Source organism: Mastigoproctus giganteus, chromosome 4, assembly GCF_048544385.1.
Source record: "Mastigoproctus giganteus isolate SK-2022 chromosome 4, ASM4854438v1, whole genome shotgun sequence".
Lineage (NCBI taxonomy): Eukaryota > Metazoa > Arthropoda > Arachnida > Uropygi > Thelyphonidae > Mastigoproctus > Mastigoproctus giganteus.
In genome coordinates this window covers 34,795,834-34,808,055 of record NC_143578.1, presented here as the reverse complement: position 1 = coordinate 34,808,055, position 12,222 = coordinate 34,795,834, and the positions used below count along the sequence as shown (strand labels likewise).

Here is a 12,222-nt window from a genome sequence, read left to right as displayed (position 1 = left end):
CGTAGTACCAATAATTAAATTAACGTTTCCATAAAAATGAAATCGCATAATTCAATTATGTAGTTTCCACTTTAGATGCTATCGGTGTGACCCGCTTCCTTCCCATGCTATCAACAACTTGAGACGAGAGAACTTGCAGGTGTGCAACTGTCAGGTAAAATATGCGAACCTTCCCCTGTCCCAAGTATCTGCGGGGAGATTCGTCATTTCAGGTTTAATGATCAAACTGTTGACCATAATTCAAACCAAAATATCCCCACAGCAGGAATCAACCGGTTCGCAATCAGCAGTATTGAATTCAAGAGCGGGAACGCTGATGTCAATAACCCCAGATGATGGCGCCGAAGAGATATCGACAACTTGAACCGCTGAGTAAACCGCACGAAGAGCCGAGTAAAAATAAAGAAGGCGGAAGTGACCCATCACAAAGCCCATACATCGCATGAGAGTTCACGTTCAACGCCTGCAATTAAAACACGTCTTTCTTTAGCTATAAACACGCCAGCATAACAATTGTAAATAAATGCCTCCTACCTGTCACAACTAAGTTGTATTAATAGATCTTCGGAGGAAGAAAATAGGAAGAATAGAAGAAGAAAAAATAAATTAAGCCATCATGCTATCGCTCAGTTCCTCGCCCTTCCCCAGATGGCAGCACAAAAATATCACAATGTCACGCACGGCCGCTTCCATAAAGGACCCTTAAGAACTATTTTTAAGTGCGACTGCGAAACAACTGTTTATATCCAGACAAGATGGGCGTATCCGGATCCTACCATGATTCTGTTTTTAAATCTAGTTACAAGGTCGAGTTTATTTTACTGCTAAATATGATATCAAAGCTGTTTTTGAGAGAACGTGGCTTGTAGCAGTGAAAGACCAGAGTGCGACATTTACAGGGGCACTCTAATTTGACAGCGATTACTTTGTTTGCACCATTCAAGTGATTCAAGAAATAGTAAACTAAAAAATGCTGTTTGTTTTAAAGCATAGGTTCTTAAATATGACAATCTCCACCCAAAATATGGTCTGCGGAGCCCTAGTGACAAAATTTCCTCTACAGTCAAAGAATAAGTGAACACAAGTAAAAATTCATTCTAATGGCACAACCGCAATCAAGTCCAAGTACAAACGCCGCGTTTGGAAACCACGTGATGCGAAGAGAAATGCAATATTCTTCTGATCTTTATCCTGTGAATTCCTAAATGACCTGGGATATACATGTATATAAAACACACTTCATATTCATCAACAAATCGCGCAAAATACACCTTTCCGATCTGCAGAAATGCAAACAATTGTCACTAGCAAGATTTCAAAATCTCCACATCCTACTTCACTTTAGTTAGTTTTCTCGTAAAGTCTAACTGATGGACCCAAGTGTTTGGAAATAAAATCATCCAATATTAGATTCTAATATTCTGATTTTATATGCTTTTCAAGTCTCATAAAAAGGCTGGCTCACATTTTGAAGCAGGAAAAGAGATGCTGAAAAACAAAAAGAGAAAGAAATTGATCATAAAAACAAGGATGCCACATTCTGACGAATCAGGCACCACTGGTTCACTGTGTAGTTACACAAATCAATACAGAGAGAGAGAGAGAGACTGAAAGAAACGGAAAAGAAGAGCAGGAAATCCAATTAGTATCTCCCCATCACATCCGTGTGAGCAACCCTGGGAGAATGTTACAATTGAGGAAAAGCACCCATAAAGAACTGGAAAATGGGGAACCTCCTCCCCCTCTTCCCAATCAATCGGTTCAACAATTACATGAAAGTGCTTCTGGAGACAGTCACACGCCTCTTTCAGCAGATCAAGAACTTGTCCAATACTCGTTATAATAACGTTTCATATCTGCAAAAGCGAAGTCACATGCAACTCTTCAGAAAAACAACCAGGAACGACATAGCAAATCGAACTGAGGAGAAAAATGAGAGAGAGAATCACTTTCATTTATAAAAATCTCTCAAGAGTTCATATAATAAACAAAAGTACTCTTCTCTCTCGTAAAGAGTAGGCCAATCTCATCTCGACCGTGTTTAAAGTACGATTTATTATTTTTCTTTTCTTTTCTTTCTCAAGTGTGCAATAGTACGCAGTGATTCATTTACTAATTCTTTTACCACCAACATTATGCAATCAAGTAATATAATAACTTTAATGACTTTACAATAATAATTATCAAAAATATAAAAAAAAGTTTAAAATGTCACATTCGTCATATTCGATTACACGTTTCGTAAAGTTTGGTTTATGTTCGCATTTTCGTTCTGCATGTTGGCATTCAGTTCCCGCAGTGTGTGAGGATTATTTTTATACACTCTGCCTTTCAACAAGTCTCACTAATAATAATCCGGTGATTTCGGAGGCCATAATATTTTATGGCTATTATAGAACTAGCCAAAATGCCAGTTCTATTCGACACCTCATGTATCCATTCCTCTCTAACAGTCTGTCTAACCCTTCTTTAAATTTACGAAAACCACTTCCCTTCCACACCATATTCCATCTAATGTTGCATATTATTATTAGTATTATAATGGCTAAATGATGCAAGGAAGCTGACTTCTGCTGCGTTTGGAAAAAAAAAAAAATTCTCTATCACTCATACCTTCCCTGTCACCAAAAACTGGCTATCCAATTCCGCTTTGAATGTTACCAAACTCTCTGCCTCGACTACTGTGCAGGAAATTTATTCCACTGATCTACAACATGCTACCAGAAAGTAAACTTCATCAGATCAAGTCTTCTGTTCCTCCCTTCAGCCGTTCTTCATAAAGGTATCGATCAACGCGACTCACCAATCTGGCTGCTTCTTCGAAACCTTTCTAAAAACTCTTGTCTTCCCCCAAGTGTGGCTTCCAAACCTTCAGATGATATTCTAAATGTCGTCTCACCACCATCTTGTATAGAGGAACAATGGCATCCTTTTCTCTTGGGAACTCCTATATCATAGCCAGGACACCGTGTGCCTTCCTAGCCACTTATTTACACTGAATTGAAAATTTCACGTCTGACTAAATCGTAATCCTGTCCTTTTCGTCCTGGACCACTTTTAACTATACTCCCCCCCCCCTAATTTATAAGTAATTCCTGGATTTCTGTTCAGCAATCAAAACAAATCCTTACATTTAAAAGCATTCAACTGCGGTCGCAATTCTTCAGACCATTTGTGCATCGATCTAAGTCATTCTCAAGAAAAATAGCCTACTTCTGGTCGTTAAACATCCTTTCTACTTTTAAATTATCAGCAAACTTTCCATGCACTCCCTCACCAATGTCATTAAAAATATTCTGGTTATACTCTGGCACGACTACTAGATCAGAGGAGTTTAGAGTTAGCCATTTCAACAGTGAATATAATCGTTAACCGTATTTATCAGTCACGAGAGCTTGATCTACACTCCCCACAAACGTGTCAGCACAATGCGCCTGGTCAATTGGCTATAGTGCCTGTTAACGAAGATGGGAAAAACAAGCAGTCCCACTACTGAACCCTCTCTTTTAGGCAGCCCTTGATCCAACAACCTGTAATCCCAATTTACTCCATTTTATATAACAGCCTTTCATAGGAAACCGTATAAAAAGCTTTGCTGAAGTCAAGTCTAAGTTCTTAGTCAAGTTGTTTAAGTTCATGCATTATGTGAACGTGATGGAGATGCGGGGGTTGACATTTTCACAGCCCTTTATGCGCTTAAATAAGATATCCCCATTTAAGATGAAAGTATTCTAGTGATTTTTTGGGTGAAAGTACGTTATAGCACTGTTCAGATAATATGGCATAAGGTCTTTATCAAGAACAAGCCGGTATTCGTGTAAGTGTTACTTCACAACCATACTTCCTGCGGCGGTATACAGTGTTGCCTGGTTTTGTAAGAATTGCGCATGGTTACCTAAATGAGAGAAATTAGCTCTTTCATTCTGGGTTGCACGATTTTGAACTACCCTGTATTTAAAATCGTTTCCAAAAGCAATTCCTTTATTATTTAGTATTCGGATAACAATGTCGACGTGTAACTTATATAACGAAATAATTAATCTCGTTGTAACAAAACGAGCATAAGAAAAGTCAGCCATTTTCATGGGATTACTTCTATCTGGATAAGAAGGACACATTTCATCCATGTTATATCCGAAGATAATTACAACAGCTCAAAATTTTTAGTTCATAAAAATGTGTTTTTCACAGCAAACTATGCACACAAAGTATCATTAGTGTGCAAGTCTAAAGCCAAAATTAGCATACAACATTCATAAAACCAAAAAGGTGAAAACAAATGTGTCATCACAGTAGCTAATGATCAAAATGCTGTGCATTTAAAAGATAAACTGTGGTAGTCGATAAGTAAGAAATATTAATAAATCACCTGTCTAGACAGTGCAGTCATTTCAATATCACGACAAATAAATGAACCAGGCCATTCGTTGGGTCAAGCTAATCGAATTTCTATCTTACAATGTATTTCAAAAATCAATACCATCGCACGCAACGAAAAAGGAGGGGAGGGGAGGAGGAAACTAGACGGGTGACCAAGAGTTTGGAAGAGCAGACCCGCTAGCTGACAGATGAAACGGGCAGAGAGACATTCATCAACTGCGCATTTCTGGGATGCTGCCATCCTTTTTGTACCCACAATAAATCTGACCCTTACTTAAACAGATCAAAATAATACCTGCCCCAATCTCACTGTTGCCAGTAAACACTTAAAGATAAAATAAATAAACAACTTACTGAAATGGCACTGTGACGTCGAAGGAAAATATTTTGGCTCTAAATCTCGGTACTGGAGCTGCAAATCAAGAAAGATCTAGGGGGGGAAAAAAAGAAGCAGAAAAGATATTTTTAAATTGGAAATCAGGTAAAATCGATTCTACATAATTTATACATTTTACATACACTATATGTTATTAAAGTCCATTCCTGAATATTTTTCTTCTATCTTACTCTCGAGTTTTCCATCTGCAAAGACATATCAAATATTATTCGAAAGCCTTGGCAAAGATCCAAGTTTATGGTATTAGCCACAATTAAAATAATTTTAATTACGATATTACTAGTAAATGAACAATAGTTTCTGTAGCCAAATTGCGAATTTCTTTTTCTTTATTTTTTTATTTTACTAGCGTCAATACAGGGTGTCCCAAAAGTCACTCCGTATTTTGGTAAAACCGTGATTTTCAAATAAATTTCATTACAACAAGTATATTTATTCTTTTTTAACATAAAACAAATATTTGCAACGTGTTAGAGATGATATAATTTTTATTAATTTTTTAATGTTTTATTTTCGGATCCGTAATTCATGATGAACGTTCAAGAGCGAATTTTTGTTGTAACATCCCGCCTCAAAGGAATTAAGTTTTGTGAAATTAGGGAAAGATTTTCAAGGAAATTTCATAGTGTGGTCCATTAAGCTGTTATTTTGGATTTGATCGACAAGTTCTGCACACATTGCTGCTCGACGTGGAAAATCTTCTTCATGCAGGTCATGAAACAGTTGGATGTGGTAGGGCTTTTTCATCAATGTAGAACGCAAAATTCTGTGAACAACTGTCTTGGGTATGGTCAGTTTTCGAGATCCCTCTCCAACTGATAATTTTGGGTCCTCTGCGAACATTTCTCGAATTGATTCAATGCTTTCACGCGCTGTCCTCGAGCATCCACATCTCTCCTCGCCACGCACAGACCCAGTTCTTTTAAACTTATTCACCAGTGCATAAATCGCATTGTCTGTAGGACCGGGATTTATTCCTTTGATGTGGGATGTTACAACAAAAATTCGCTCTTGAACATTCATAATGAATTATGGGTCTGAAAAGAAAACATTAAAAAATTAATAAAAAGTATAACATCTCTAACACATTACAAATACAGTACTTATGTTTTATGTAAAAAAAGAATAAATATACCTGTCGTAATGAAATTTATTTGAAAATCACACTGTTTCACTAAAATACGCAGTGACTTTTGGGACAACCTATATATCTCAATAAGCTTATTGTTATCAGTTTAACAACCAGTAGGGAAGCACGAAGTGGTGGATAGACGAATTTCATTCGTCATCGTAGTTTCTTGATTATTATTTTTTTAATATAAAAATAATATTATTATTATTGGTGTTCCGGCAAGGGCAGGTCCACGGGTCTCAACTATTTCTCTATATCTCCCTATTCTGAGCCCATCTCTCCATATCTACCAATCCTTCTCAATTCCTCTATCAAATATCAAAGTTTTTCTGAATTTCTCCCTAGGTCTCGTCCTCTTAACTTTGCCATCCATCAAATTCTTCATGAATCCACCACCTTGACGCATGTCCTATTAAATTTCTTTCCGCATTCTGGTTATTTCAATCACACATCTTTTCTCACCCACCCTTTTTCTAAACCTTCTTATTTCTCACTTTATTAATCCATCTTATCTTTTCCATCGTTCTCTATACGCACATCTCAAAACTTAACAATCTTCTAATTTCTTCCAATCCCAGTGTCCTTGTCTCTGCTCCATAAAGTACCACACTGCATGCCAGACATCGTACCAATTTTCTCCTTAAACCAATTCCTAATCTCCCATATGATATTCTTCTTCGCTTCTCAAAAGCTTTTTTATCCACTGCTATTCCTGTTCTTATTTCTCTCCGCTGCTCTTTGCTTCTTCCATCATTAGGCAATTTCTTTATGCAGATAATCAAATCTAAGCTGTGAACTAATTGTAATTAATTAATTAATTTTAAATTAATTATACCCTTTATTTTTTTATTCTTTCGACAAAAAAACAGAAGTAAGTCATATAAATGAGAAAGCCTACCATCAAGTACGGCGTCAACTAAACGTTATATTATCGGTTGCAGTCTAATAATCAACTTCCCCAAAGAATGCTGAGATCTACTTAAAAGCACATAATCAAAGGTCAAAAACATTTTAAAAATTCATTTTAAAATTTATTTTATGCAAAGAAACAAAACAGAACAAAGACAAACTAAAAAATAACAAACAGCTCTTTATAACTGAGAGGACTGCCCCTCCAAAAAATTCAGATTTTTCATCCAACAAAAAATGAAACAACCACAGAATGCACAATTGGCATATTTGTTTTGCTGCAGAAAAAAAAAAAAAAAAAAAACATTCTGCCTTTATTGCTGAAAATTTCTATTTTTTCAGGGAGAAAAACTGTTGAAGTAATGTCAGAAGGGAATTAAGTGAAGTTGTCAGATCTTGTTTTAGTTTACATTTCTGAATTTTTTTTTTCTTTTTTTAAATGGTTTTCCTTTCAGAAGATCCCTATTACCTGAACAAATTTCGTCAACAAAGAGTTCTGCTCAATTATCATCACTCAGACTGGTCACATGAAAATGCTAGTTCGAGTCATTATTCTAGACGGACAATGAGCCAGACGAATCGCTATCCCCGGCGTGGAATCATTAAAACTGACAGTGGCAATCGATGAAGAGATACATTTGCTTCCTCGGTAACCCCACACTAATCTTCAACACCGATGTGACAGGACACTGCTCCGATTATAGAAAAGATTCTAATTACCGATACACCAGTGAGGCTGGGAATGCGCGAATAGTTTCCAATCACGGTGGGTGATTTCAGACCCGAGTAATTTATCAAGTGAACACCCCATGGGCATAAAAAGTTAAAACTTCTTTGCGTGTAGACAGGAAACCCTTAAGGGATCAGAGCTAAAGCAGCGTATGAATAAATTGGAAAACTGGACATTTTCTTCTCTCTTTATAAAGAAAAATACATTTCGCACGTTCCTTAAGGTAGGCAACCCAATTCCTCATTTATTCCTTCAACTTCTGTTTTCTGGAATGACCTGCCTTCATACACATTTCTTGAAAAGTAAATCTATAGAAATTCAAGTCCAATGTCCATAAGTATCTTCTTTCATCTTCTCAACCCTCAGCCCACGCACGGTACTAAGTACTGTACTACAGGTTCTAATACCTTTCGTGTTTGGAGTTTTCATGAAAAAAAAAACAAAACAAAACAAAAAACTGAGATATAGACCATACCAGGAACTGTATTTTCTAATAATAATAAAAGTGTTGAAAGTGGTTTAATTGTTAATTTGCCATTAATGTGGTAGTAGTAGTAATATTTTAATTGAGGCTAAGCCCAACTTGTAAAATATTAGCATATTATCATTCTAACATTTTCTAAATCATTTCATTTGAAAGACGTGGCCATTTATGTATGAGATTAGTCCATACATAAATGTCATCGATGAGCCTCTTTCTCTGAAGAAAGGTAGAAGGTTGTTATTTATCTATCTCGGTAATAAAAAAAACATAACCTATACATTTTTTTTCCCTATACAGTATGTATATTGAGTTCAATACATGTCCTTCATCTTGAGGACAAAGAGGAAATACCTGGAGGGAAAAAATCTTTGTTCTGGTCTCTGAAAAAGCCATCTACAGCTTCCTTAAGATGTTCATCAATGAAAATCGATGCCCACGCGGGTGTTTCTTCACATTTAATAAGAGCAAATAAATCATGGAAAACCATCTCTCAGAGCAGCAATTGCTTTGCGGGATTTATATACAGGATCATTTGTCATAACGAAGCAAGACAGCTTGTGTCAATTTCCTTATTTTCTGTTCCTTTATGGTCCCTTAACTTTTGAGAACAGCAGCATAGGCATCTCCAGCGATTCTTTTCTTATGACATTATGATGATGGCCTGATACTCCAATTTCGGACATCTATGTTTTCCTTTGGGGTAGCTACTTTAATTCTCGTTTACTGTACTTTACTGAATTGAGCTGAACCTTGCAAATAAGATAGCCATTTATGACAGTATGATTAAAACCACAATTTTTTTATATATCAAGCATATTTACAGGTCAAGGTAGATAACTTATTGAACGCCCCCTCATAACTGATACTAAACTCCATGCTGGTGTTTTCGACGGACCACAAATGACCAAGACTGCTGCAAGGTGAAAATTTCATAATTTCTAAATCTCAGAAAGAAGCGGAGGCTTGGTTGACAATCAAGAATGTTGAGAAAAACTTCAGGCATTTATAAATCAAAGGACTAAGAGAAGATTGCCAAAAAACAACTACTTTCAAAGATCTACCTCGCAACATGTGAAAAGTTCATTTTCTGTACAGCCGCCACCTTGAATACTTTCCACAGAACCTTGGCGTAGTGAGTGAAGAGCAGGGTGGAAAATTTTCCCAATATACCAAGAATATGAAATGGGGAAAAAAAAAAAAAAAACATGATAGCAGAATAAATGGAATGAGGCAATGTTGGAAGACTACTGTTGATGTCTGAAAAGAGATTCAAGTGATGAGTACAAAAGTTTAAAAAAGCACAAACTCATTCAGGTGGGAAAAAAAAAAAAACGGGTCGAAGCACTATATAAAGTACTGATTTAGTAAAGATGAATGGTACGTTATCATCAAAGATAAAAGTTTATCCCGTAAAAATATGCAAGATGCAATACGGATTAAAATATGAGTTAAAAACGTGGGTCTCTCACAAGGTTCCAAATAATATTAAAAAGAAAAATCAAAATACACTTTTACGAATATTTTTTAAAAAAGACTGGATATTGGTAAGGAAACGAATTCAAAAGTTTTGAGGTTTCTTTTTATATCCTGGAACAGCCGTCGGGAAAGATAAGTTCCTAGAACTTCACTGTGAGGGCATCTAATTGAACAGCGCTCTGTTAACAATGAGCCATGCAATTTTTGTGGCATAATTTACCTAAGAAGGGAAGAGATCCAATAATAAAAGTAAGCTTGGGGCCACCAAGATTCTAAACAGGTGTATACATAAAAACCATAGTTTGGATCTTACCTGCACCTCACGTTAATTCAGGACCTATATAGAAATGAATGACGTCAATCCAATAAACGGCTGCTGTTCAACGATTAAAATAATTTCCGAAAAATATTTAACACAAAAGAAGAAGAAGAGTTATATAAGTTAACAAACAGGATAAACTTAGAAAATTCGTTCTTAAATACGGCCTTTTCATCAGACCGCAAAAACAGGCCAGAACCAGGAAACACACAGAAAAGCAATTTACTTGTATTCACACTGCTACTCACTAAATAAGACTCGTCCCAAGTCTTGTTTGTTTTAAAAGGTAAAAATCGGTTCACTACGAGTTATCCTTAATACACTCCCTTAAAAGGAAATTTCCAGTGAAACAAGCGCAAAAACAAATGTACATAAAGGGAAATGAATCAGCAATGTTTTCCACTGAGGCGAAACAAATTCTCGTTGGTGGAATGTTACTAAGCAGAACTCAATTTCGTTGTGGAGATTACGTTTTCGCACAATTTCAAGGTAACAAAGGAAAAACGAAAGCAAAGACTTCATATAAGTCAGAAATGGGGCGTGTATATTGAGTCACACTAGAATTGCACAAGGTAGATGGATGAAGAGATAAAGATGGTTTCTCTTTTTCTTCTTCCCAGACAATCCGACGACTATACTTCAAAATTGACACATTGATCAACATGACGTCCGGAAAAGGTGTGTGAAAAATGGCGTTAATGCGCAGAACATCGACTCCAACCTATCACATGACCTTTATTACAAAACGCCACCACGCTTGTCAAAAGAACTGCATGTTTCATTGCTCGCACGGCAACACTACAATATGCGGTCCTCTTCATTTCTCTCCGATAGCACAGTTGGCACCAGGCTGCCTCAGCAATCTGTGTCTTGCTCTGCCGTCATCACCCTCGAGGGGGAAAGTCGTTAAAATCAATATATCATTCAATTCATCTTCTCCCAGAGATCGTCGGCGAATTGTCCTTTCAAGAACCCTGTACTCCGGCGCAAGACTGCCGCCCTATTGAAGAGGGGTTATATTGTACTCCGCGCCACCATTCAACAAGGGCGTCAATTAAATCACCCCTTCCTCTCGTGCAGGGGCGATGGCAAATAAATGCCAGAACTATTCAGACGATAAATCCCTCAGCGTGTCAACAAGTTAAGTGCATACAACAGGATATAAACTCAGAAAGTCTACGAAGTGTAGAGATTTTTCGAGATTACTCAGCTTTCGAACGCCATTCTTGATAAAGAGCACCGCAACCAGATGGCGCCACGAGAAGATAAAAATTCTATACACGCTTGAGTACATTTTATTATGTCACTTGCTTGAATAAAAAAAAAAAAAAGTCTATATTTCCTTTTCAGATGAGTTCATTTTTTCTATTTTTTGCCATCGATATAATAAAAAAGCAATTACAAATGTTAAGGTCGGGAGACTAATTTGCAGTCTGATTCTATTTTGGAGGTCATTAATTTCGTCTTGAAACAGGACACGACGTAATTGGAATCGCATTCCGCTCAGTGACACGTGTTGTCAAGCCTCTGTAACTTCGTCAAAACAACGAAAAGGAAGGACAGAGTCCAATGTTTGGAACAATAAATAACATTTCCAATACAGAGATGCCACTGGTTTAGGCTGAGGATTCCTACGAGCATTTCTTAAAATAATTAAATAAAGAAGCTGAGTATTCAAGATTCTTAAGAAACAGGACAACAGCTCATTGACAACCAAACAGAACAAAGAAAAAAAAATTTTTAAAGGATAACGCACCATTGAATAAGGCAAAATACGATCCATAAACACACCAATGGGAAATGAAAGAGGCAGAAACTGATGGTAGCATTATCCTACTAGAGCAGAACGTAAAAATGCGTTCTTAATACCCTTGTCGAATGAACTTTATTCAAGCTTAATTAGGTAAGAGAACTCTTTAAAGAAATATCACAGTTACTGTGACTGTTCTTAAATAAACGGACCATTCATTCCCAGTATATGAACTGTGTATCTCTGCTTAATGCTGTCTCCCAAATCATTAAACTTGAAATTCTCAAATGTTTCCTCACTTGGCTTCCACTTAACGGTCTAATTTTGTTTATGATTCTGCGTTGGCCTTCTACTGATGTGCGAAAAGTAAGAATTGATGTTAAATCGATAGCAGCTTCGTGTCACAGCGAACGAAATTTCAATTATGTGGTGGTGACCTCTCCCGGGAATTTTTGACATGATCGCTTGCTAAAAGAGTACCTATTGATTTCAGGCATGACCGGGAGGGAACCTTGCACCTGCTTATAATCTCAAATGACTCTTGCACATTATAACACTGGTGGATTGCTGAATTATAATGAACAGTGCTGTGTAGTAAAAAAAAAAAAATCATGCTTTGCTTTAACAGAATGCATAAATTTATAT

General features: G+C 36.6%; 1 protein-coding gene across 6 annotated transcripts in view; it reads right to left on the bottom strand.

Moving 5' to 3' along the window:
- Positions 1-12,222, bottom strand: part of LOC150086618 (uncharacterized) — a 344,793-nt gene that overhangs the window by 199,692 nt on the left and 132,879 nt on the right. For all 6 annotated transcript variants that reach the window (XR_016546895.1, XM_090372632.1, XM_090372628.1 and 3 more), the window contains one exon: positions 4,735-4,810. The gene's annotated coding sequence lies outside the window, so the exon portion shown is untranslated. The remainder of the gene's footprint in view (positions 1-4,734; positions 4,811-12,222) is intronic.